At 38.9% G+C, this 26299-nt stretch overlaps 1 protein-coding gene and 1 long non-coding RNA gene across 5 annotated transcripts in view; one reads left to right on the plus strand and one right to left on the minus strand.

Annotated features, from left to right (window-relative positions):
- The window catches only part of PRKG1 (protein kinase cGMP-dependent 1), a 1109393-nt gene that overhangs the window by 735576 nt on the left and 347518 nt on the right, over nucleotides 1-26299 (minus strand). The gene's annotated exons all lie outside the window — the stretch shown is intronic.
- LOC140699810 (uncharacterized) lies at nucleotides 2139-25969 on the plus strand. Of its 3 annotated transcripts, none has more exons than XR_012078054.1 (4): nucleotides 2139-2365; nucleotides 4906-5094; nucleotides 8996-9155; nucleotides 25278-25969. It is a non-coding gene; the product is annotated as an uncharacterized lncRNA (long non-coding RNA). The 3 variants fall into 3 exon arrangements; XR_012078055.1 differs by lacking the exon at nucleotides 25278-25969 and adding an exon at nucleotides 17179-17243; XR_012078053.1 differs by lacking the exon at nucleotides 25278-25969 and adding an exon at nucleotides 17054-17172.

A 26299-nucleotide genomic window follows, 5' to 3' on the forward strand; every position in this document is an offset into this window, starting at 1 on the left:
CTTCATTAAAAACTCTCAGAATGCTCTCGTTTCGTTTTAGGAAAACCTCATCTCCATTCATCTGTTTCTCCAGAGAAAAAAACTGATTAGTCCGAATCCTGTGCAAAGTAGTCAATAAATGTTGAAATACAATAATAATAATGACCAGAAAGCTTCCTGCTCTTCCTTTCCCGTGCAGGTTGCCATGGTTACCACTAAAATCTTGTTTTGTTTCACTGGCCCTTCAATTCTTTTACATAAGAGTCCTCCGGGTTTACTGCTCCCCCGTCCCCTCCCCCATCATTTCCTTGAGCATCAGTGACTGTCGCTGATATAACAAACCTGTGTTGTGTACTTCTGACTATTTCAATTTGAAACAAAGGGCATTATTTCTCACGAAACTTTAAGAGCCAAATTATATGAACGAGTTTAAAGGAGAGAAAAATGAGAATCCTGCGATCAAAACCCCAACACTCTACTTTTCCAACTGGGTCAAATTGCAAAATGATGTGAAAAAAATATAATTTTTATAACTAAAAATGTAATTTTTATAACTGGTTTCCAGACAAATCAAAAGGCTCCTTCTTTAGAAGAAATGCTTGTGTAAGGCATCTTCGAATACTGAAAAACATTACTTTCATCACCAAAACAATCTAAAGGAACTCCTGCTCTCTGTAGAGTGTCTCTGCGACCCTAAACAGTAGTGTTTCCTGTAATGCATGCACGGAAATTTTCCTTGGTTTGTTACTCGGGTGTTAGCCTACCTGGAGGCTGGGCTTCTACCTTTCAGTCCCCTGGAAGACCTACTGGTGTTCCCTAAAATAGTCACTGCATTAGTGTCTGCCAGGTTCAAAAGCCCTCCACACTAGTTTTCTCCGAAGTTGCAGCTTGGTGACACATTTGAAAGTTGCAACTATATCCAAGTGTTAAAATATTTCTTGCTGCTTTCAGCAGCCTCATTCATCACACAGCAATAGCTATTGGCTATTTTCTCATTCAATTCCTGCATCAGTCCAGCTCAGAGACTTGGTTGACCAGCTGACAGCTCGTCTTTGCTAATTCCATTTTGTAACTTAACATCAGATGACGGGGCTTCCAAGAACTAGATATGGCATCTTCAGTCCTTTGCTTCACTAACACGCTATGGTCCTCTGGCTTGCTTTGTCATTTCATCATCTTAATGACAGTGCTGGTGGATTTTAGACTTAAAATACTTGGTCACTAATTGTCTCATGCACCTTCTACCCAGAGTTGCATATTAGCAGATAATCATACGTTGCCTCTAACAAGCTGTGTGTCCCTCATTATGTTATTAAACCTTCCATGTTATTTTGTATTCATTATCTGTAAAACAAAGTGGCTGAATGAACAAATGACCTTAAGGTCCCTTCCAGTGAAGAGATGGCAGTAACACTAGATTCAGGTGAGAAGCTTTTGTGATCAACTCCACATTTCTGAGTGTAATGAAGTAGGATACTCTGGTTGAGATTTTCCCAAACGGGGAAAAACACCACTTGGGAATACGTGAAAGGACAGACATGATTGTAGGTGGGACATGAGCACACTTTTTTCCCCAGTAATTATGGTTTTTCTTTTAACTTCTATTAGGATAACTGATATTGGCTCTGTTTATGATAGAAATAAATTTATTTAAACAGAACAGGCTTAAAAGTAAAATCTATAAGAAAAAGTAGTAAGTAAATAATGACACATTACTTAAGAACGTGGAGGAGAATGACTGATGTCTGGGAAGCAATGCAGGGGTGATTCTCAAGGAGCAAAGGGGTCAAGTTTACCAGTTTCTTCTAAGTGGCACTATTTATTGAAATTCTAAAAAATAGACCTGTCTTTTTAGAACTTGTTAACACTGTATCTTTTTGAAGTGTTCTTCATTGGAAGCCTGAATTCTGAGAATCAGATCCTTTCTCAAAGCCATTCTTTGAATTCTGAGGAATTCTGACCTTCTTTAAAGCCATGGCCAAAGAATTGGTAAGGGCAGAGACCTAGGGTCACGGCTAGAAGGGCAGCAAACTGATGTGACCCCCTTTATCCCAGCAAGAACCATCCGTCGCCCCTGCCTTCTTATGTCATCACAGATTCTTATGTCATCACAGATTCTTTGGAGACCTCATGAGCCTGGTACCGCTGTAATTCCTTTACACACATTATCTCAAGTTTCCTTTTAACAATCTTGTAAGGTAGATATTTTATCCCCATTTTATGCAGAACAAGAGTAAGCACTGTGTTTGAAGCTGGTTGAGAGAGGGTTAAAGCCTACGCCTCTGTAACTGCAAGCCAAGGCACTACTTTGGACCTTTTATAACGGATGTTTTTGAGAGAAATCTAATTGTTTCTGATCAAGATCCCGAAGTTTCAACTATATTTGGCAAGTACTTCAATTGTTGTAATTGTTAGGTACTATATTCCTCTCTAAAGTAGGTGACAAAATACTGCTATTACCAAACAAAAAAAGGGGATTATTTTAAACGATCCTGAGTTTTCATCCTAATTTTTGCTGTGATAAAGCTTCAAATGAGTTAAGTCTACAGACTTGGCTATCAACTGAATTATTTTATTAGAAAGCCAATTTTTTCCCCCTGAAATTGCTTCATTCTTCAGCCATTAAATTCACAACATGGGAAGCTTACTCACAAGTATAGAGTTTTTACTGAATTTTTAAAGGTTTAGCTCACTTTATGCATAATACAATCATTTCCTGATCTCATTTTACAACAATAGTTTAGGTAATCATTCTTAATCAACTCTGAGGGGAGCAAACCCTGCATGTGCATGTGTGTATATACACATGCCTGCACACACCACACACACACACACACACAGATACACACAGGCAGTTTTAACTTAGGCTGCTAATAATCTAACTTCCTCCAAAAGCAAAGAACCTTCTGGGTTACTATGTGATCCACTAATCCTTCTCCTGAGCATATACCCAGAGAAATATATAATTCAAAAAGATACATGCACCCTAATGTTCACAGCAGCTCTATTTGTAATAGCCAAGACATGGAAATAACCTAAATGTTCATCAACAGATGACTGGATAAAAAGATGTGGTATATAAATACAGAAAAAAGAATAAAATAATGCCATTTGCAGCAACCTGGATGGACCTGGAGATCATCATTCTAAATGAAGTGGGCCGGAAAGAGAAAGAAAAATGCCATATGATATCACTTATATGTGGAATCTAAAAAAAAAAGGATACAAATGAACTATGTATTATTTATAACTTAGATGACTGATTTCTTGAATATGTGTAAGCACATTTTTGACTGTCCTTTGTGATTGGGTTACTGCATTCTGTTGATTCTTATTTTGTGGTTGGCTTTATTCCTTTGATAACTATGTAAGTTTCAAAAGCTAAAGCTCTAAGCTGTTCTTGGAAACACTGAACAGTACATATATAAATTTTTTAAAAATGTGCAGTATATTGTAGATATGTATTTACCTGCAATATATTGTATATGTGCAGTCAAGTTGTAACAATTCTACCTAATAAAACTGAAAAATGAATTTAAAAAAAAAGAGATCCCTGACCCTCCCACAATGTGAGGATAAAAGCAAGAGTCAGCAGTCTGAACCCTGGAAGAGGGACCTCACGAGAATCTGACCATGCTTGCACCCTCATCTTGGATTTCCAGCCTCCAGAATTCTGAGCAATAAATGCCTGCTGTTTATATGCTAAAAAAAAAAACCTACTGGGTAGAATATTAAAATGAATATGGGGCCTGGGCCCTGAGGTCCTGAAACAATGGAATTGGGACTAATGAACAAGAAGGTGGGCAATCTCTCTTGGGATAATTTTGGTTTGGCCGTTGGTGTTGGGAAAGATTTCTTCTGCATCTTTGGCCACTCCTGTATCCTCTGATTTCCTAGGGCTTTGTTCCAAATGTCTCAAGAGAAGTCGGCTGTTAGATAAGTTGGGATCAACATCGCCCTTTCGCGAGCCTGGGAAACCTTAAGAAACCTTATGAAACCTTATGAAAGTCCTCTCAGTGGAGAGTTCTCCCATCCCAGGCGATGCATTATCATACCCACATATACATTATATATATAACATCTATTATGTGACCATATATGCAAAGTTCTTAACGCTGGCCTGGCACACACGACATACTCAGTAAATCTATGCTATTACTGAGAGACAGTATAGTGACAAGGACACAGCCTCTGGGGTCAGACTACACAGACTGTTTATCACGCTGGCGATGTGACCTTGGCCAAGTCAGCTAACCTCTCTGTGCCTCATCTACAAAATGAGAATAGTTGTAAATGTGATTTCTCATAAGGTTATTGTGTTCACAGATGTGAAACCCTTAAAATAATGTCTACCATTTCAAGAGTACTCAACAGAATGTGAGCTATTGTTAATCAGTATAATTCAGAATGCTAATTAAATCTTGATATTATTCAAATAATCAGACTACTTTCATCCCTAAGGGTTCTCTGCTCAAGCAGTTAAAATTTTAGATATTTAAAAACCAAATAAAAATTATTGAAAAGAATTATGTAGTGTGAATGCAGAACCATAATATTGTTTTTAAGAAATCCCGAAAGGCTGTTGTAAATGGCAAGAATAAAAGCATCCAGTTCGTTCGCTGTACTTTATAGTAAATCTCAAGAAGGTACCATTTTGATATTAACAAGAATGTTAACAGATATTAGAGGGGCATAAAACTGACTTCTGTAATCACATGATTTATGTATTGGGCATCATATTATTACAAGTGACTAAACAGATCTAGAGAAAGTTATACTAGTCATTCCAACATTCCCTGCAAATGACTCCAGTTCTGAACTGTTTTATTTTCATAGCTCGTCACACACCTCCTTGAAAGCATAACTTATGTCTCAGCTGACAGAAAAGTTCAGCCTGAAATATTACCTGTGCTATTTATTCCACAGCACAGAAGAGTGAGAAACAAAAGCCACCTGGTCGAGACGACAAGTCCAGCAAGAGTTACTTCTGCCTCTCTTCAGAAGCCGTCCTTGTAGCACCTGCTTTCATCCTCTTTGACCTCCCCACCATTCTCATCATCACCACATTAGTTCAACATTTGCCACATGTCTATTGTTTGCTGGAGAAGGAAACAGGTAGGTACGATGGCTAAGCGACAGCTGGCAGTGACGGGGCACCAGGCTGCAGCGACCAGGCTCCGTGATGGGCATCCCCCCCTCCCTTAACTGGAGTCCTCACAAAGCTTGGAAGTATGGCTGTTGATAGCCCCTTTTTTAAAGAAGGGGATCAAAGCTCAGAAGTTCAAACAGTTTGTTCGTGGTCACGCAGTGATGACCTGTCACGGTGAAGATTCACCAACAAGTCTGTGCCTCTCGTGACAGGTCTCTGCCACACCACCTCTGCTGGAAGCCCCTTTGTGGGAGGCTTTGAGTCTTCAGGTTATCAAGCTAACGAAAGTCAGCAGAGAACAGTTAATGAAGGAAATATGCCAAAGTTGACACTGAGTACTTTAAGTTTGTAGAAAAATGAGCATATTTTCTTCACTCCAGTTTCTCAAATTTTTTATAATGAGCATTTGCTCTTTTAAAAATTATTTTAATAATGTGAACAACACAACTTTAGAATAATTAAATGTTAAAAACAAGAGAAGCTATTTCTTGGAGAAAGTGTTTTCTAACAAAGGCTTAAGTCATTACTCTTCCTATGCATGTTTGTGTTTATTTTGGGAACTCAAAGATTTTAAAAAGAAACCAACAGACCAAAAAATCCAAACAAACAAAACGAAACATTAACCAATAGCCCCTCAAAATCCAAAAAAAAAAAAAGCATTATTTAGTGTGAAATGGTAAATAATAGGTTTATCATTTTGGATAAGAAACAGTCTTAGCACTTCTCATACCGCTCAGCCAACCATCTTGATCTGAATGAAAATTAACTCTCAGAAATACCCCTTTTCTAACTCTCTAACCTCTGTAAAGCCTGGATTCAGCCTTGCCTCATTGAGTAAGCCACCGACTGAGTAACAGCTGGACCACATCTTCACCGGGTGGTGCTTCCTTATCCCAGGCTCACCCCTTCTCCTGCCCGTCCTTCCCTGTACACCCGACAAAGGATCCTCATGAATGGGACAGGATGGTCTACATGCATGTTAGAACCAGCCCTGGGGAGTGGGGACCCTGAGTCCTTCCTCCTCATTCCCCACCTCACGGTCATTTCTCAGCAAAGGAACTGGATACAAGTTCCCTTCGAGCCACGGCATTTAATTTCCCCGTAAATTGAATCTGTGCCCTAAAACTTAGGATAATTTTAGACAGCTGATCTTTGGAACAAGCTTGCTTAAAATATGAATAGATAGTTTGAAGGCCTGTACTTTTATCTTTCTCTTTTCCTGGGGTCCTACTGACATTTTTTTCCTGAAGAATGTTTCTCTCTCATTTGTTCTGATTCTCTCATTCTCTCTCTCTCTCTCTCTCCTATTTAATCAGCCTGGTCCCTTGGATAATAAATGTTTCAGAGTAAGTTTAACCTGGTAGAGCCCTTAGAAGGGAACATTTCATATTGTGATGAAAGATAAAAGAAATACTGTCGATTTAATTATACATCATTCACAGCTTCTAGTATCAGATTGATAATATACTCTTTTTCTCTTTGCTAATATGGGTAATAAGCTAATTCCAAATCAAAACTAAACATTATACTTTATGTTTTATATATATATATGCATTTTTTTACTTCCACCTTCCCTCCTTTATTATTCCCATCTCGCACACGCACACGCACATGCACACACACACATGCGCACATGACACACAGCACAAGCATATCGCAAAGCAATTAGTAGAAACATGACTCTAGCATTTGGTAATTTTTCCTGAAGTCTTCTGTCCTTATTTATTTCAAATATATATAGAGTTCCTTTCTTCTCACTGTTATTTTAAAAATTGGTTAAACTCTAAAAATATTCAGTTATTCAGCATCCCAAATTAACTTTTGAATTGACCACACTGTGCTTCTCAGAGCTGAAAGTCACTAAGAAAATATGTGTACATGTTATGTATCAAGAAAGCTTAAGAAATAAACGTGTAGCAGTGAAATGTTTTTTTAAAAAAATGTTTCAACCATTTTTTAAATCCAAAGCCTAATTTCCTTGTTTCCATAAAGCAGATTACCAAACCTGTTTTAATACCATGTGGGTTAAGTAAAATAACCCATCTGAACATGTCATTACATTGATTTCTCGGCACATTTTACTTGGTAAGTATTAGCAGAGTATGAATCTACTGTTGCACATAGTGAAATCAGTATTGTCATAGAAATATATAAAAAAGGAAGGGCCTCAGGTTAAAAAAGTAAGCCAGCAAGATGCTTAGTTTTTGCCAAGATGTTTAGTAGTTAACACAATAGGTTCCTTTCAAAACCCCTTCTTCCTCCATCTAGAGAATTCTGGGTCTGTAGGACAACTAAATTGGTTTTTCCTAAGTGGGTTCAGTTAGAAACAGGTTTCCAACTAAATCCATCTCCAGTGGGTTAATTAATTCTGCTCTGGAATCATCCTGCCTGGGTATCATCTGCTGGTGACATGACCTAGTGCAGCAATGAGGAAGACTGCATGCTACGGAGAAGAAAAATTAGAAGTCTTGGTGGACCTGCACATCTCCCCTACACCTAGGGCAGGGTCTCCTTCCCCAAGAAAGAGCAGAGGAACGATGTCTAAGCTCGTGAGTGAGCATGGAGAGGAACAGCTGTTAACAACAAGTTGATTTCATTGGTTGAGTTCAGTAGCAGCAGGCGGGGGTGCCTGGAGTTGCTGTGAGCAGCGGTGCCTGCCCACCAGGGTGGTTAACACCATTAAGACAATTTGCAAGTGTGTCTCACTGGAGAAGCTGAGCACTGAGATCACTGCAGAGGGAGGAGGGCAGAGAAACAGAATCCTAATCTACGGGGTACTCTCTAGGCCTTAAACAGAGAAAGGAACAAACAGCAGGGTGTATGACAAAACACTGCTTGCTACCCCATCTTTATGAAAGCCCCGTTGCCAGATGAGAAAACGATTCCGCCTTTCCAGGTCCCCTGTGCAGCCTTGTCTTTAGTACACAGAGAGCACTGTGGAATTCGCCATCTCCCTAAAGCTCCTGCAGACACTAGAGGAGATGAAACCCAAGTGGTTTCTAAACCCATTCTCTGTGTGCGAGGACCCAGAGGGGAGCCTCCGCGCCTTTCCGGGTACCCTTTCTTGGGAGCAAAGTTACTTAATGTCAAAGCACACGGCTAGAGCAGCAGGATAAGGCACAAGCACAGGAAACTGCTGTCTACAACAGCCAAATATTTAAGTCCTAGAAAAAGGCTTCATTTCCTGAATATATGTGCCAGGTGTACATGGCTAGGGATCCAATTTCCAATATGGTTTGCATCCAGTTCTTAAGCCTGCCTGGTTTGCATGTCTCGAATAGCCTGTGTATATAAGAGAAGGAATGACATTCATGGCGTGGAGAACCTTTTGTGGATGGATTTTAGTCGTAGCTGTCTCTGCATTCACTGAACCAGAGGTGTTTGCCTGGAGTTGTTTGAAAATATAAGTATAAGGCTGCTTTCAAATGAAAGTAACTACTCTAAAAGCTGTAAAAGTTTTTCTCGAAAAGAGAAGGCCTCCTAGAACTTCGCTGTCACCTTCTCCAGGATGGAGCCTTCAGTGAAATGTCAGAAGTTTGGCACCACTCTTTAGAATGACGGACAAATGGCACAACATTCTCCAAATGCCCTCTATTTAATGAAGACAAATTTATAGAACACTATAATTTCCCTAAATGCAAATAAGACATGCCTGTTTTCTTACCCTTTTGGAAGACTTCTTCATCGACATTAGTGTTTGCTCATAACTGTTACTAGAAGTCAGTGAGTACTGTGTGATTTCTTTTCTCCCATCACTACTTAAAAAGAAAACAAAGACTTATAAAGCCCTGGGCTTACCATTTTCTACAGCACAAAGAATGGTCCCCTGTTCACTATTTATTTCCTAAAGTGGTTTCGGTTACACAGGTCTGAAGGTGAGAGGGGCAAAGCGGCAAGAGAGACATCTGCTCTCCATGGCCAGAATCGTGCGCTTGGCATCAACACGGTCTCATCTGCCATGGTCCCTGCAGATGTTTGAAAAGGGCGTGAGGAGAACACCATTTTTAGAGCCTCTACAGTAAGCCAGGTATGTGTAATCAACATGAGGAGACAGGACATAGAAGGATTAAGCCAGTTGTTCAAGCTCTCAGGACACAGAGGTGTTGGAAATCAGGGTTTAAACCAAAGCAAGCATGTTGAATTTTAAATATCAAATTATTACCATACTGACTTTTTCGTTCACAGAACAACCTTCTGTCCTTCGTACTACAACTTAGGCAATCTAGATTTTGACTTCAGTCCCAAATTAGGTGTGACACATTGACTCAGTCCAGCTAGGTATGTTTTCTGACATTGGAAGCAAGGAATTTTTGGCTTCTATGACATAAAACGTGTGGGTCCATGTGTTTCCAACTATTGTTTCTTGCGTCTACAAGGTTTATGAATATAAATGTACATACCAAGATATAAAGTCCTCCCATTTGTTCAAATATTAATTTAAAGGAAGCTCATCATATCCTGAGATTTGTTAAGCACATAATCACTTTCCTTAAACACAATGGCTTTAACTATCTGAAATACTGTAGGTGCAGATGTGAGAACGTGTTAGCTATGTCATATTCTCTTACAGAGCCGTTCCCGATGGTCCCAACCATTTGTCTGGCCTTCTTGACTGCAATAGCACATGCACTAATGTTTTCTAGAGAGCAGTAAATTATTCAGACAACACTGAAATTCAACAATATGTTAGGTATCAGGGCAAAGAATGTTCAAAGCTTTAAAAACGGGAGCAGTGTTAACAGGGGATAAAGAAACCAAATAGCCTCTTAGGCAGTAACATTGATTTAAAAGGCCAGGTTACTTTGAAAATATTTAAGCTAAAAGAGGATCATTCTTCCTTTCATAATTTGCTACTTTATAATCATTAAGACTCTAATACATGAGATAAAAGCACACAGATTACCAAAACTGAGGGCTGGAAAGAAATGCAACAGTTTATCTAGATCAACTAAATCATCCCATACTTGTCCCTCCTTTCCTATTTCATTGCCCAGCATTCTGTTTAAAGATCTTGTTGGTAGGAGCTCACGCTCTTGGGAAACAGCACAACAGCTGTTCAAACAGAAGGACTTATTAAAAAAGGAGACCCAGGTTCAAATCCTGGCTCCATCACTTAAGTGGATTCTTTTGAAAGTTATGAAACCTCTTTGAGCCTCATCTTTAGGAGAATAAGCTTATTTTATCTGGATGTTGTGAGAAAGTAAATGAATTCATTGATGTCTTACACAGATTAAATTCTCAAAAAATGTCAAATGTGATCTTCCAAATATATATGGATGTTTTCAACACCTCTGTGGGACATCTTAGTTCCCTACAAAAGTACATTTTAGATTTCTTCAGCATCTCCAGATGTAGCTTTAAACCTGGAAATTAAGTATGTCAGAAAAAGAGACAGTAAAGTTGCTATGTGTAGCTTACCTGCCATATTCCTTTTTGCCAAATGCTTAATTTTGCAACTCATTCTGGTGGCTTAATTACAAAGGTGAGTCCTGACATCCATCACTCTGAAGAGGTCTTGTCCAAACAAGAGTAGAAGTGGCTTCTTTCTGCATGGGTTATCAATCAGGAAATCTGATTTCAATCCAAGCAGACGTGTCAAATACAGACCTTGGGTTCCACACTCTCTTGGTTTACAGTGCTTTAAAAAAAATATTCTTTCTAGTTTCTAGGATGCACTAGTCCATGACCAGTTATTTCTTTGTGTGCAGCAGTAGCTTTGCCCTTCGACCACTAAGGAAAACCCACCATACAGTAATCTGGTAACCTTGTGAGATGTGCGGCAGGCAATGATTAGATCCTCTTTCATAAGCATCTTCTCCTCAGAGGTTAGCCAGGTTTCCCTAAAATAGAGTAGCCCTTGCAAACTGCCATCAAGGAAGCAATATTCTGAGCCATCTCCCCAAAAAGTAATTCCCACCACTAATAAGGCATTTTTCTAGCTTGCTTGCTTTCTTCTTTAAGTTGAAGTATAGTCAGTTTACAATGTGCCAATTTCTGGTGTACAGCACAATGTTTAGTCATACACATACATACATATATTTGTTTATTCTTTCTCATTATAGATTACTACAAGATATTGAATATAGTTCCCTGCACTATAGAGAAGAAACTTACTGTTTATCTATTTTATATATAGTAGTTAATATTCATAAATTTTTTTTAATAGAGGTACTGCGGGTTGAACCCAGGACCTCATGCATGCTAAGCACATGCTCTACCACTGAGCTATACCCTTTCCCTCTTCAGCTTTCTTTTAAGAGTAAAAATCACCTACACTTTCTAGGCCAGAGATTCCAGCCACTGGGGCTCTGTGAGTGGGTGAGAGCTGTGCCCAGTATCGATTTTTTGGTCCTTGTCACACCAGGGGAGGCCTCGTGTGCAGCACTGACACAGTCAATGTAGAAAACATTCTCTGCCTGAATCATGACACAAGAAACACTGAGAAACACGGCAGATCCTAGTCTACACTTCCTTAGATACCGAAAGAAAGTCCAGTCTCCTGAGCAGTGACTGGCTGTGGACAGTTCCAGGGCAGAAGGCAATTGTAACATCCCCTTTTCTCCCTTGTTTTCTACAGACACGTGGGGAATGTGTAATTTCTATATAATTGGCTGATCTTTATTATGCACCATATATTTGAAAACTTTATTCTGGAGAGAGTGGATTTTGTCTGTCTTCCAATATCTAGAAACTGATTGTCTAATTAATGATTTATGAATAGAAATATTATAAGAAAACAATGATAAGGAATATGTAGGTTCACGTACACACTCATTTAACTGTGAACTGTTCTCTTTCAAATACTAAGGAGGAGGATGAAAAATAAGCATAAACGTTAATGAACATGTCAGTGTTAGCTATATTTGTATTGTTCTTATTTCGTAATTACAAAAATCTCTATAGCATTTCACAGCTTACAAAAGAGTGGACCTCTTAAAATTACAGGAACACAAAACAAAAAAGGCATGAGGGAATCAAAGTAGATGCACAGAGAAGCAGTATTTTTGTACAAGGAAACAGTGCACAAAACTCATTTTTGGCACACCGAGGTTAAGTAGGTGTGTAGAAATTATATTCCAAAATAAAAAAGCAGTCAGTGACTCAAGAAGGATAAAACTCTATTACTATACAGAAAGAAAACCTTCTAGTGTTCCTATTTTTGTGTTTAAAGCATCATGAAAAGACACTTCCCGATCCCTTTTATAAACTCTTAATTATGGAGGGAAGGGGATATTTGACAAAAGAGGGTGTCGACTGACTCAGAAGGGTTCACTGTGCTTTTCAATACTGCCTTCTTTAAATGAAGGATAAGGTGAAAATTAAACCACCAAGGAAGAGAACAGTTTTTTTCAAAAAAAAGACTTTTTAAAGGAATTTTTAAAATGCTTAACAACCGTTTTCAAAGGGGCTGTGAGCATGGAAAAGAAATTATAAAAATGTATACCTAGGGGATTACAAGGGTTCATGTAAAATGATGTATTCTGTTTCTTTGTCTCCAAGCCAACTATAACTAAGTCAGCCTTGCAGCCTTGCTCTAAGGTTGTTCTTTTGAAGTGGTGACCACCAGCCACACATGTCTGTTCCACACTTGATACGTGGTGAGCATGGATCGTGCCCTAAGTGTAAAAGTGTAAGACACTGATTTCGAATATACAGCATAAAACGAGTACAAAAGGACTCACTAGTAATTTTTATAATAGTAATTTTTTGGCTATATTCAGTTAAATAAAACATTATTAAAAATTGACTTCACCTGTTTTTCACTTGTTTATCTTTGTGTGTTATTTTTTCTTTTCACTTTTTCATTTGTTTACAAGAAAATTTTAAATTATATACCTGGCTTGCATTATACTTAGCTTAGATAGCATAATTCTAAGGGTTTTAAAATATTATTGGAACCTGTTTACCCATGGATATTTTTCCATTTGACAAAAATTGTCATGGCCTGCCCCAAACTTACTAAACTTGTCATTGGTCTCTCGATAATCTGGGCCCTTCCTTGGTGACCTTACACTTGAACCACACTGAAATTAATACCCACTCCCATCCTCACACATCTGAGGAAAGGCATGAGGAGAAAGTGGGGGCTACTAACTCACCTGTTCCTTTTCTTATTTCACACTGTTGAGAACAAGACTAGGAGGTGGGAGACAGAAATGGTAGACTGGTCTGGGAAAATGTGAACTGAGAAAAAACTAAAAAGAACAAGACAGAAGGGAAAAAATCTGTGCTCCGAATTTGAATCTAAATGAAATGCACTCATTCCACCTTGCACTCTGCTCCTGATGGTCACCACAAGGATGAGTGGTTTACTGGATCACTCAGGAGTCTCCAGGAGAGACTTGAAAAATTCTCACCCTTCAGTTTCTTTACCTACACATCTGGGAGTTTGTGTTCGATGAGTTATAAAATCCCTTCAAGTGTGAACTTGCATTGCCTGCTTCTTGGAAGTTATCATCACCCCCCGAGGACTCCCTTCTCTCCATTATCTGTGGGGCCAGCTCCTTCTGGCCAATTAGGTCTGAACATAACGGTTATTTCCGCAGAGAGCTCTTCCCTGACCTCCCTGTGCGGTCCTCCTGTCACTCTCTGTCACACCCTCTATTTTATTTTCTCCATAGCACTTACATCAAGCTGATTTTTCTTTGCTGGTATTCTTGTTCATTCATTCATTCATTCACACTACAAGAATAATCTTTGTGAGAGAAAGGACCCTGTCTGCCATAGTCACTGCTCTGTCCATCCCACACAGAAGAGTGCCTGCTATACACAAGGTGCTCAAGGCACATTAAGGAAATGAATAAAGGAATCAGACCTGGTTCTTCAATATAAACAACTAACAATGGCTTTGGCCAATTTAACAGAATTTATCAACCAATCAATTAATTAACTAAATTAATAATTATTAACTATTAACTAATTCATTTATTAACAAACTGGTTTAACTGAATCTATCAACTAATATAATTGCTAACAAGGGCTGGAGAACTATATTTGGAACACAGGGAGCACAGAGGGAAGCCAAGCAGCTAGAACAGAATCCCTGCAGCCCCAAATCACACCATGGACTCTGCCCCGTGAGGTCACCTCTGCCCTGGCTGGCACTCGACATTTCCATGCTTAAGCTCTCCATCACTGGCTGACATCACTGCATTTAGACACTGGTGATCCCTGAAGTTACCATTCCTATAGCTGCCCTTGGGAACTCTATGCTGCTGTTCCTTGAGCCACCACCAAAAAGAATTCTGCATTGACCCGACTTCTTTCTGTCGCTAACTCCATATGCAGAATTCTGAGTTCCCGCATCTGATTGTTCAAATCTGGTTACGTGACTCATGCCTTACCTACTAGGGAAAACGGTAATGAGACTCTAGTAATTTCTTTCTTCTCTATAAGGAAAAAGGCTCTGCCTCTCATTAAGATTTATAAGGCAGGGACCTCCCCAGAGAAGGGGCTCAAATGCCAGGCAGATTCCCCCCATGAGAAATGTTCCCTATACCCTTATATGTGATACAGGATGCATCCACTTTTTTTCCTTTGGTCAGATATATTGCTTACTGCCATATGTCCTGTAGGAAACCTCTAAATGACAAATAGCAGGCTGCATTAGGGCTCTCCAAAGAAACAGAACCAACAGTATGTTTATATATACACACATGCTGGGAACCTGTTACTACATCCTTCAGTTCCTTAATGGGGGTACTCTCCCTTTGTGATCCTTGGCTGAATATATATATAATACACATACACACACACACACACACACACACATATATATGCCTACTATTGGTTCTAGCTATATATATACATGTATAAAACAGTATACAAAATATATATTTACATATATTTTAAATATTTATTTTTCATCTATTTACTATACTATTATTTGTTATATTATAGTATTATTGTATATGTATTTCCGATAAGGAATTGGCTTATCCAACTATGCAGGCTGAGAAGTCCCAAGGTCTGTAATCTGGAGACCCAGGAGAGGCAATGGAGTAGTTCCAGTCTGAGTCTAAATGCTTACGAATCAGGAAAGCAGATGATGGAATTTCTAGACTAAAGGTTGCAGTCTCTTAAACTCAAGAAGAGTCGATGTTTTGGGTAGAGTCCAAAGGTAGGAAAAGATTAATTGCTTAGCTCAAGGTAGTCAGGCAGAAGGAATTTCCTCTTACTCATGGCAGGGTCAGCCTTTTTCTTCTCATCAGGCCTTTGACTGATTGGACAAGGCCAACCCACATTAGGGAGGAGCAGTCTGCCTTACCCAGCCTACTGATTTCAACGTTAATCTCATCCAAAAGCACTCTCACAGAAACATCTAGAATAATGGTTTGAACAAGTATCTGAAAACCCAATGGCCCCATCAGGTCAATATATAAAATGAACCACCACACATGCCCTTCTAGGGACAATCAACCTAGTTAGAACTCATAGCCTGAAGCTTTGCAATGGCCATTCTTCAGCCCACTGTTGCCTAGGAAGCTACTATTATGCTCTTCAGTTTCTTAAGGAGGGTATTCTCCCTCTGTAATCCCTGGGTGAATATTTTACCTTAAAGATGTACAAAATAGACCAGAAGGACTGTGATTCAGGATAGGGAGACCTGAAAAGCTGTAGTAATTACACATCCGAAGGCTATCATTTAGGTTGATGTATCAGCTGCTGCCAACGGAATGACACAGAAACCACATGCTCGTTTGCAAACTGAAATGTGAGGTGAGCCCAAGGAAGAGACACATTCTGCCTTTTAGGAGGGACAGGGCATCTGATTCATGGCACGCCCTGCCAAGGTACAGCTGGTTGAGCCAATGGCTCCCTGCTATTTAACCCTGAGAAACAAGGAAAGGCAGTAGCAGGTTCCATAAAGGGATAAAAGGCTTATAAAAAGGAGCTTGAGAACTGCTGTGAGATTAATTATATTTCCACCACCAAAATCCCATCAATATTTAAAAGCAATGAAGAAAACAATTTCCTGAGATGTTCCTTGTTTTCAGGATGGTCAAAATCTGCCCTCAGAAAACAGTCAAAGGAAGTCAGAAAAAAAAGACAGTGCAAAAGAAATGAACACGAATGGAAAAGCAAATGCAGCCTCTAAACCACCAGCAAGGCAACGCTTCTAGGCAAGAGGGAGTCTTACTTGTTTAACACAGTGTCCCAGGCAGCCAAGGGTTAGTGTTGTTGTAAAAGGTAACTACAATTCCACCTGTGGACACGTGACTTTTCAGTCATAGGCTAGTCAAGTCAAAGCTACTGTTTCTGACAGTAAAAAGGCGGTGCTTATCATTGAAACCACATAGATGGTTGGACATGTTGGTCCTGAAGATCTTGTCAATATTTTGGATTTGAATTCTAGTTTCTGAGTTAAAATTTTAAAAAACTGTACACCAGAGCCAAGACTAGGATAAAATAAGTGAGGCACCCCTCTCAGGCACAAAATTAAAGGAGGCATCACAAAATTCACTAATCAAGATAATAATATTTTAATTTTTTTTTAAAGTCACATCAGCAAACTCTGATTCATTCACAGTCTGGCTGCCTGTTTTTAGAAATAAAGGTTTATTGGAACCAGGTGAGTGAGACCAAGTTGGAGTCTGCTTTTACTGATCATTGTGATGTTGCTGATGTTATTTATCACAGATACCTTTTGCACTGATTTTTAAATATTGCATTAAAATATTATTTATCCTGAATATTGAATTGTGGGTATGCCCCTAAATTTTGCACCCCATATATTTCACTCCAGTTCACCCCAGTCCTCTGCTACACACCCTTTTGAATCAAATGACTCCTAATGTTGTCTGGCTCAATATACCTCAATTAACCAAATTCACTGCAATGTTATAATTTGCTAAGAGAATTACACAGATTATCTATTTCCCTCTAACAGCACTTTCATGCAAATTTTATTCTCCCATTTTGCAGGTAAGCACCTGAAACTCCCTGGCCAGGATGATACAGTAAAGCCAGAATGTGGTAAATTAGGACTCAGTTTCCTATAGTTTGATGGGATGGCCCACAACACTAATCACCACTCTAAAAGTCGACAGGTAACTGCTTTTCATGGTCCATGGCATTGTGTTTTGATATTCTTGAGGAACTTCTTTCCTTCTAGTTGTACTGTATGTGCTGAATTAACAAAAATGGCCAAACACAACTTGCGTCCCTTTCGTGAAGAACCAGTCATGGAGGAATATTATTATCAAATACCTTCATTTGTACAGTGTAGAAGGTCTTTCTGTATATAACATAATCTAGTTTGTTACACTGTTAAAATTAAAATAAAAATTCTTTAACATATACATTTGCTAGGACCTGGTCACCTGGACTCTCTAATTTGCACAATGCAGAGTACCTTGATAGTTTAGACATGAAAAACTTGAAGGAAATTTTGCGAACATACTTAGATCTGCACAGTTATGAGGACCCTATTCTTTTGTAGAGCAGAGTATTTTTCCTTCATGACAGCCTCCCGACTCAAAATGTTATCTACTGTCACTTTCAACCACAATAACATCATGTCAGTCACCATAGGGGATGTGGTCAATACCTTCAATCACATTTCAACTCCCTTCTCTCTAATGTGCAGGAACACAGCACACTGCTGGGGTTAGTATGCCTCAGAAATCTCTTTCGATGCCGAAAAATTACTTCCATGCGGCCATTCAATTCCGCATCCTCTTTTCTTGCTTAGTTGATCGGCTGCTTTCTTACTTTAATCATATCTTGATCACGGTTTTTCAGTCATCCTGCCCACAGCCCTTCTGAAGAAAAGTTGCCCAGTCCAGGGCTCCTGCGAATGAAACAGCTCTCTTTAGCTGAGGCAACCCAGCCCGCCTTTACCTCTCCGTGTGATTCTGTGACCCAGGGCAAGCATGAGAACTAAGGACAGTCAACACGTAGAAGAAGCAGTGATCTATGAAGTGGCCTGCCTTTAAAGAGGTCAGTAAAAAGTTTCCTGTTTCCTCCCTCTGGAAACACTTGCTTTTGGGCACTCCCTCGTAGAATCCAGCTGCCACCCTTGAGGAGCTTGGGTCACAGGCACAGGATGTGTATTGTATTGTCACTTTAGTCAGTTGCTTCGGCTGAGCTCCTGGCTGACGGGCAAAGTCAGTGACCCACCACATGGTGACCCATGCTGAGTGTTCCAGCCCCTAGAAGATTTCAGTTTAAGTAACGCCCAGGGCAGATGGCTTTTACCTGGGCCCTGCAGAGGTCAGGCCAATATCCCTTCTGTTATTTAAAGTTCTTCATATAATAATTTATGAAGAAACAGCAAGATGAGATTTCCAAAAAAGTTTGCTTCTAACCACCATTTAAAACATACTATGTGTAAATGTGTTTTTCTAATCACACACACACACACACACACCCCACACAAATATAGCATAACTGTGTTACTCTGAAGATCATGACAAGATGAAAGAGTAACTCACAGTATACTGCGTGGGCAGTGTGGCGGTTCCATAATGAGACAAAAGTTTAAAATTCTAAGATAAATGTCTTCTAGTTTTTCTAGTATGTCTACAGGATAGCATGCCTGCCTTCACTTGGACTTTATGATAACTGTTAAAACATGGTCAGTGTCGCCTGTCCCCACTTCTCTCCTTAATTTCAGCTTTCAATTCATGTTGGTGATCTTCATCTTTATGTAAATGAGAGAATGGGTTGGGTCTCTTTTGCTTCTTAATGAATTTATTAAGAGGCTACCTTTCTATGGTTCTCTTTCTTTTCTATTTATATAAAAATTCATCTTATAAAAATCCTGCTCTTCAGAGAACTCAAGATTGATGGATCATCCTTGGAAGGCCAGAGGTAGACCACACCTTCTTTTATTTCTGTGGAATTTTTGCTTGTTTATGACATTTCTTACATTTTGTTCAAACATTTATCAGGGGTTCATATATTGGGTTTGGGGAAAGATCAAAGCTAATCGTAACTTTCGTGGGCAAAAGAAAACACCCGTGAGAGAAAAGGAGAGCATTTATTTTTATCCAAATAGGGTTCAGAGTGATTCAGCGCATTCTATAGTGGTTGTTGAAAATATCACCTCATATAAAATAAATTATCTACTCTGGCAAAAAGTGGTCAGTGCTCATGTCAACAAGAGACCAAAATAATCGGGGAAGGTAAACACTTTTGCAAATAGCAACTGATGAGTTTCTATTATCCCTTATTTCTTGTTGATTGATGGGAAAAACATCAAGGAACAAAGTCAGTCCTGTTGGCGCTGAGGAGTCCTAATCCCTTCCCTCCCTGGGGCACACCATCTAACACGGAGGAGGATAAAATCCTCCCTGACACGAGATAAAAAATGATGATAATGTACTTCAGTGATAATGTGTATAAGCCTCAAAAGGCAAAGCCAGAGTGTGAATATGCTTTCCTAAAAGGATAGAATGATAAATCTGCTTTAACAGATACATTACCGCTGAATAGCAAGAGGAACTTAAAAACAGAGAGAACCATAACAAAAGATTCCATCTGCCTGACACCAGCAAGGTCAGCAAACCTTGCCACCGGTGCACCTCTAATGAAAACAATTTCAATGGCACCTCAGATCCACAATTACGAAATATGAGAATGCTTTTCTTTGCTTTAAAAAAAATTAAAAAAAACTCATTCACTCTTTATACAGCAAATTTTATCATCATTCAACTTAATACTAATTCAATCAAAAGGCAACGCTGTGCAGCAGAAGCAGAGAAAGGGGTTCTAATCCTGACTTTGCCCTTAGAAGGCAGGGATGAAGAGCCAGGGTTCTAGAAGAATCCAAATCCGTGCTCCCCTACGAGTTCTGGGATCTCGGACAACCTCCTGACTTCTCATAGCTAAAATGTCTGCTTCTATAAAATGAGGATAACAACAGAATTCACCCAGTGTTTGTGAGAACCATCAATCAAAACCAGTTGCATTTGTGCCGGGTTTTTTAACCATGCCACAACAGACATTTGGGGCTGAATAGTATTTTGTTGTGGGAGACTGTTCTGTGCACTGTAGGATGTTTAATGGCATCCCTGGCTCCTACTCATGAGAAACCAGTAATGACAATTTAAAAAAGTCTCTAGAGATTGTCAAACATTCCCTGAGGGGCAAGATCACCCCCGGTTGATAACTGGTGCTTTAGTACCCAGAGAATATCAACTCCTGAATAAATGCACATCCATCTTCTCTTCAGCTGGACTTATCTGTTCAAATGAAGAAACTCTCCTCTCTTCTTAAGAAAGACCATTATGGCTTTAGGTAGACTCGCAAGTGGCTTTAGATAGACTAGTGTAACATTCAGGAAGAAGGGAAATGTTGGTCGACTCAGTATCACGGGCTGTCTCTGTATTGACATGTACACATTAACTCATGCGATCTTCACAGCTATCTTAGGAAGTCAATACTAGGGTTCCTCCAAAGTACCTTCCCCTGAAGAGACTGCTTAATTGATGATACTTACAACATGAAAGTTCAATTGTATATAAACATGTTTGCTGTCACCTTGAAATAAGTTTCTAACCACTACGAACACATACATGTCTCGAATGTACATGTCTGGGTATCCAGGCAGGCTGAAGTTTCTAGGAATGTGAACCAGTCTGTGAAGTTGAGGCCAAGGTATGGTCCATAAACGGACACACCCAGTGGTTCCACGGGGTCACCTCAAATAGAAAGCCACACCGTGTGGTCTGGAGGAAGGTCCACAAAGTTTTGCACTTAGGATGTATTCCACATGATTTTGCCTTGAATGCTATACAAATGGCTATGGAATTTTGAAACATTTTAATTCAACTTAATCAACTGAATGTCTTGACACAAACATCCCTGGTCACCAACACACCTGGCCCAGGAGAAAATCAAGGAATTAAACAGGAAAAAAAGTTCTGCCAGATTTTGAACATGGCCAGTGGACTGTAATTTATTGGGGTCCACAGGCATTTTTTTTTTTTTCAGATAGCAATGCCAAACATTTCACAGGGTTAAAAAACCTGCTTGCATCCCTCATCTCCCTGCCTATGCTGAAATACAGCCACCAGACTGGACGGCTGGCAGAAAGGTCATTAAAAGTGATGAATCTTAGTCCTAGAAGTATCTTGTTCCCTTGTCATTTTATGCATTATCCAATAACCCATCTGTATATGGGAACCAACTTAGGAGCTACTCTAGTATTGTTGTCATCTCCATTTCAAAGAAGTTACTGAGGCTCAGTGAGGTTAACTAACTTGGGCAAAATCTTAGCAAGCAAGTAGCAGAGTGAAAGTTCGTATCTAGAGCTGTCTGCCTGCCCAGGCTGCCTCCCACTGGCTGACTGGCAACACTGAGGGAACTGTCTAGATGCTTGTTAGGGGTGGTGGTGAATGGAGAGGAAAATTAATTAAGAATAATGATTTCTTCACTTAGAATGATAATCTCTAGGTCCATCCACTTTGCTGCAAATGACATTATTTTATTCTTTTTTTATAGCTGAGTAGTATTTCATTGTATAAATATACCACAACTTATTTATTCAGTCATCTGTTGATGGACATTTAGGTTGCTTCCATGTCTTGGCTATTGTATATAGTGCTGCTATGAATATTGGGGTGCATGTATCTTTTTGAATTAGAGTTCCCTCTGGATATATACCCAGAAGCGGAATTGTTGCATCATATTGTAAGTTTATTTTTAGTCTTTTGAGGAATCTCTATACTGTTTTCCATAATAGCTGCACCAAACTGCATTCCCACCAGCAGTGTAGGAGGGTTTCCTTTTCTGCACACCCTCTCCAGCATTTATCATTCATGGACTTTTGAATGATGGCCATTCTGACTGGTGTGAGGTGATGCCTAATTGTAGTTTTTTTTTTTAAACATTTTTTACTGAGTTATAGTCATTTTATAATGTTGTGTCAAATTCCAGTGTAGAGCATAATTTTTCAGTTCTAGTTGTAGTTTTGATTTGCATTTCTCTGATAATTAATGATATTGAGCATTTTTTCATATGTCTATTGGCCATTCGTGTGTCTTCACTGGAGAAATACTTGTTTAGGCTAGAGATCATCATTCTAAGTGAAGTAAGCCAGAAAGAGAAAGAACAATACCATATGATTTCACTCATATGTGGAATCTAAGAAAAGAAAAAAAGAAAAGGACACTATGAACTCATCTATAAAACAGATTCGCAGACTTAGTACTAACAATCTTAATGGTTACTGAGGAGCAGGAGGGGATAAATTTGGGAGTCTGAGAATTACAAATGTTAGCCACTATATATAAAAATAAAATTTAAAAAATAGTTTCTTTTGTACAGCATAGGGAACTATGTTCAATATCTTGTAATTACCTTTAATGGAAAAAATATGCAAATGAATATATGTATGTATATGCATGACTAGGACATTGTGCTGTACACCAGAGATTGACACACTGTACATCAATAAAGAAGTACACGATAAAAAAATTGAAAAACCAAAACAAAAGAATAATGATTTCATACTGTGAGGAATGTAAAAGGATGACCAGTGTCTGAATATTAGCTCTCTGTTCCATATCTATGGTGTTCATTTCCTAAGGACTGACTGTTTTTATTCTCTGGAGAGGGACAGAGGATAAGGAATAAAAACATTACACCTTGATGGGTAGTATCTTTACATAAGATTAAAAAGTCTGGGCCGGGGGAGGGATAAATTGGGAGTTCGGGATTAGCAGATATAAACTACTACATACAAAATAAACAAGGTCTTAACTATATAGCATAGGGAATTATATTCAGTAACTTGTAATAACCTATAATGAAAAAAATATATAAATATATATGTATAACTGAATCACTGTGCTGTACACCAGAAACTAACACCACATTTTAAATCAACTATACTGCAATTAAAAAAAAAGATTATAAGGTCCCTTGTAGAATGGAAGTGAACCTACAAATGCTAGGCAAATGAATTCTGCAGAAACAGAAAAAAATGATATCTTTTTAAAAGATTCTGTGCTGGTTCTTTCTTAACAAATATTGAATTAAATCTCATTTCCAAACCATATCAGAAACAAATTATCTTGTAAACGTCTTGTAATTGGCTGCTATAAGTTATCCAGCCTGGTCAGCATAATTATATCCCATCCTTAGAGCATAATCTGATTGGATGGATTTAAGAAGAAAATATGTTGATACTAATAATACAGCAATTTGGAGTCAATCACCATGTTTCCAAGGATCCTCATCAGACCTGCTGTCATTTGCATGGAATGGACAATTTGCCTTTACTGGAAATTATTTTTTTCCCAGGCAACCAAAAACCCAGGACCCTGGTGAGAAAAAAGCTCCTTTCAACAGAGCCGTCTTGCTGGCATTTCTAATTCCAAAACCAGATGTGACTGCATTTTTTTTCACAGTATACTTAATTGGACATGAGTTTTACCAACATCTTTGCTAGGCAATTTGTTTTTATAAAATATGTTACAGGGTTATAAAGTTACCAAAACAATCCAAAGGCATTGGCGTTTGCTAGGAGAATTTTAATTGGGAAAGGGGAATTTTTTTTTCTGACATAATATACAGAATTTCAAAAACACTGTTGCCCTTTAACTGAAAAGCTAACATTTCCCTCCAGATTTCTGATTTTCATATTCATAGGGCCTTGGTAAGATAAACTTTAACTCGAGGCTTAAGGCTATATAAATATTTATCATGGACAGAAAATTAAAAAAGAAATCTTAGAGATTCTAGGCCTCAAAAGAGATTTGTGCAGTGTAATAAACCAGACTTAAATTCAGAGGAATGTGTGTGGTGGTCTTTGCTCCACCACTATTTGGCTGTGCAACCTTAAACAAGTCTTACGTGCCTCTCTGGACGTGCATTTCTTCACCCATGAAGCAAAGGGCCTGGACAGGATGATTTCTAATATTCCCCAAAGCTTTGACAATATGTGATGGTAACAGAGGAGACTTTAGGATGAAAGGGAGGGGATATGTATTATTAACGAAAAGAAACTGTCACAATTCAAAATACTGATGGTATCTGTTATAAATATGGCTTGAAACAAACATTTATTGCAGGGTTTGATAAAAAGTCAATGTCAACATATACCACACCGTATCTTCGACTCTTAAGTTAGAAAATTAAATGTTGAATGTATGAAGAGAAACCAAAAGAAATGAGAAAACAAAAATGTCATTATGTCAGTCAACCCCCGACTTCAAAGCTAACCTTCTTAGTTTAGACTGTGAAAAATTTAATAGAAAAAAAATCGCTTCAAATCGCATGCTCAACACTATGTAGATGTTCATTATTAATAATAAAATATCTTAGCCGTATCATTTTTTGAAACTCAATGCATTTTAGATAAGCCCCAAATAGATTAGAAACATATTAGAGCATGATGGAGTAGAAGGAAAGTACCTCCGTATGTAGAAATAAAATTAAAATCTAATATGTTTAGAAGAAATGAAAAACCAAAGAGGGGTTGGTAAAATAAATGAAACAATTTTGTTTCCTGCTATCTGGAACTTCAGTAACCAGAAGCTACAAGCGGCCTTTCAGGTATCTGGCATGTCAAAGTTTCAATCATCAATTCAGACAGCAAATCTACCTGCGTGGGGCAGGCAGCTGACACCAGACCACACTGTCACTGAGCTGGTAAGGAACAGGTAGCGACTAGCCCTGCTGGGACTGTTTTTGCAAGGGAAAAGTCATCTCTGGGAGAGGTGAGATGAAATGGAAGGAACTTTTATCACCAGAGAGACGTGACGGGCCACATGATTTGAAGGGCTCAGTGCAAAATGAAAACTCAGGACACCTTATTTTTAAAAATTTCAAATTTTAAGATGCCTACAGCAGAGCCTTAAACCCTTCTGAGCCTGTGGCCCTGTGTGACTGCCCAGACCACACACCAGTGAGGCTGACCCTGCAGACAGTTCAGATCCCAGTACAGCTACTTACTACCTCTGTGGGAGACTCTGTGCCAGTCAACTGACTACTGTCAGGGTCTTCATTTGTGAAATGGTAAAAGCCATAAAAGCGCTCTTACAGGCATGTTATAAAAATCATATCAACCAATATATACTATCTGCCAGGGAAAGAGTAAATCTTCAAAAAATAATAGCTATTATCATTAGCTTGAAGGGTGGGTGATTCCCAAAAGCAATCCTATTATAAATCACAATGCTTTTCCCTTCTCTTATAGGTCTTACGGAAAAGACAGCTAGAAAATTCCACTTCGGGTACTTGGCAGCACTGTTCTCCCCAAGTCCTGACTAACCAAGTTCTTATCTCCCACTCAAAGATATGAATGTTTCTCTTTTGTGGTTCTTACTGTATTTCCTTCAAATGATTTACCAGAATACAAGAGTGCTGGAGAAACGTCACGCTCCCGTTAACACCGGTCCCTGACTTTCAAATGTGGGAAGTGGATTTCTCCTAGAACAAGAGGATTGTAAACAATCTTTTGTTGCTCTCAGTTTACCATGGGATCTGAAGGATTGAAACATATGAATTACGAAACAAGAGGAAACATTCTCATGGAAAAGGAGGTCTAATTTGCATGCAACCTATACCATATAATTTTCAAGAACATGTAGTAGTAAATTTAGCTCTTGTTACCAGCAGGAGTACTCCTCTATACTCTGATTTAAACCAATGAGAAAATTAACTCATGACTTGTCCCACTCTTGAAGGTGAAGATTTCTGAATGTGCTAAGCATCAGTGCCACCTCTTTTAGACGTACCAATGTAAAAGGCACTTATTAGGAGACTTAGGAGGAACAAATGTGAGGGGATTAAAAAAAAAAAAAGGAGAGAGCACTCTGAGGGTTTCTTTTTGCCCTATATTCCTTTTTTCGGTGTAGGATGTATTAGCTAGAAAAGAAACATGGTGGAAGAAAGGATCAGGAAACAACCTCAAGGTTTGAGTGGCTGAAAATGCCATGGGGACACTTAGATTTATGTCCCACTTTAATGATGAGTTTGTTTGGGGCCACTTCCACGAACACTGGTTTAGATTTAGATGAATGCAAGGCCAGTGTAGGAGTCTATCAAGAGGTTCAATTCTGAGGATGCTGGAGGTCTCAGATGATGAGCTTATCACCATCTGTCCCCTCTACACCTGTCCTGGGATGGGTTAAGAACACCTTTGGTCCATTCCAGCCAAGAACAGGCTAGTATGAATATACAGCAATCAAACTGGCTTACATTTTTTAAATAGACAAA

Source organism: Vicugna pacos, chromosome 11, assembly GCF_048564905.1.
Source record: "Vicugna pacos chromosome 11, VicPac4, whole genome shotgun sequence".
NCBI classification, from domain to species: domain Eukaryota; kingdom Metazoa; phylum Chordata; class Mammalia; order Artiodactyla; family Camelidae; genus Vicugna; species Vicugna pacos.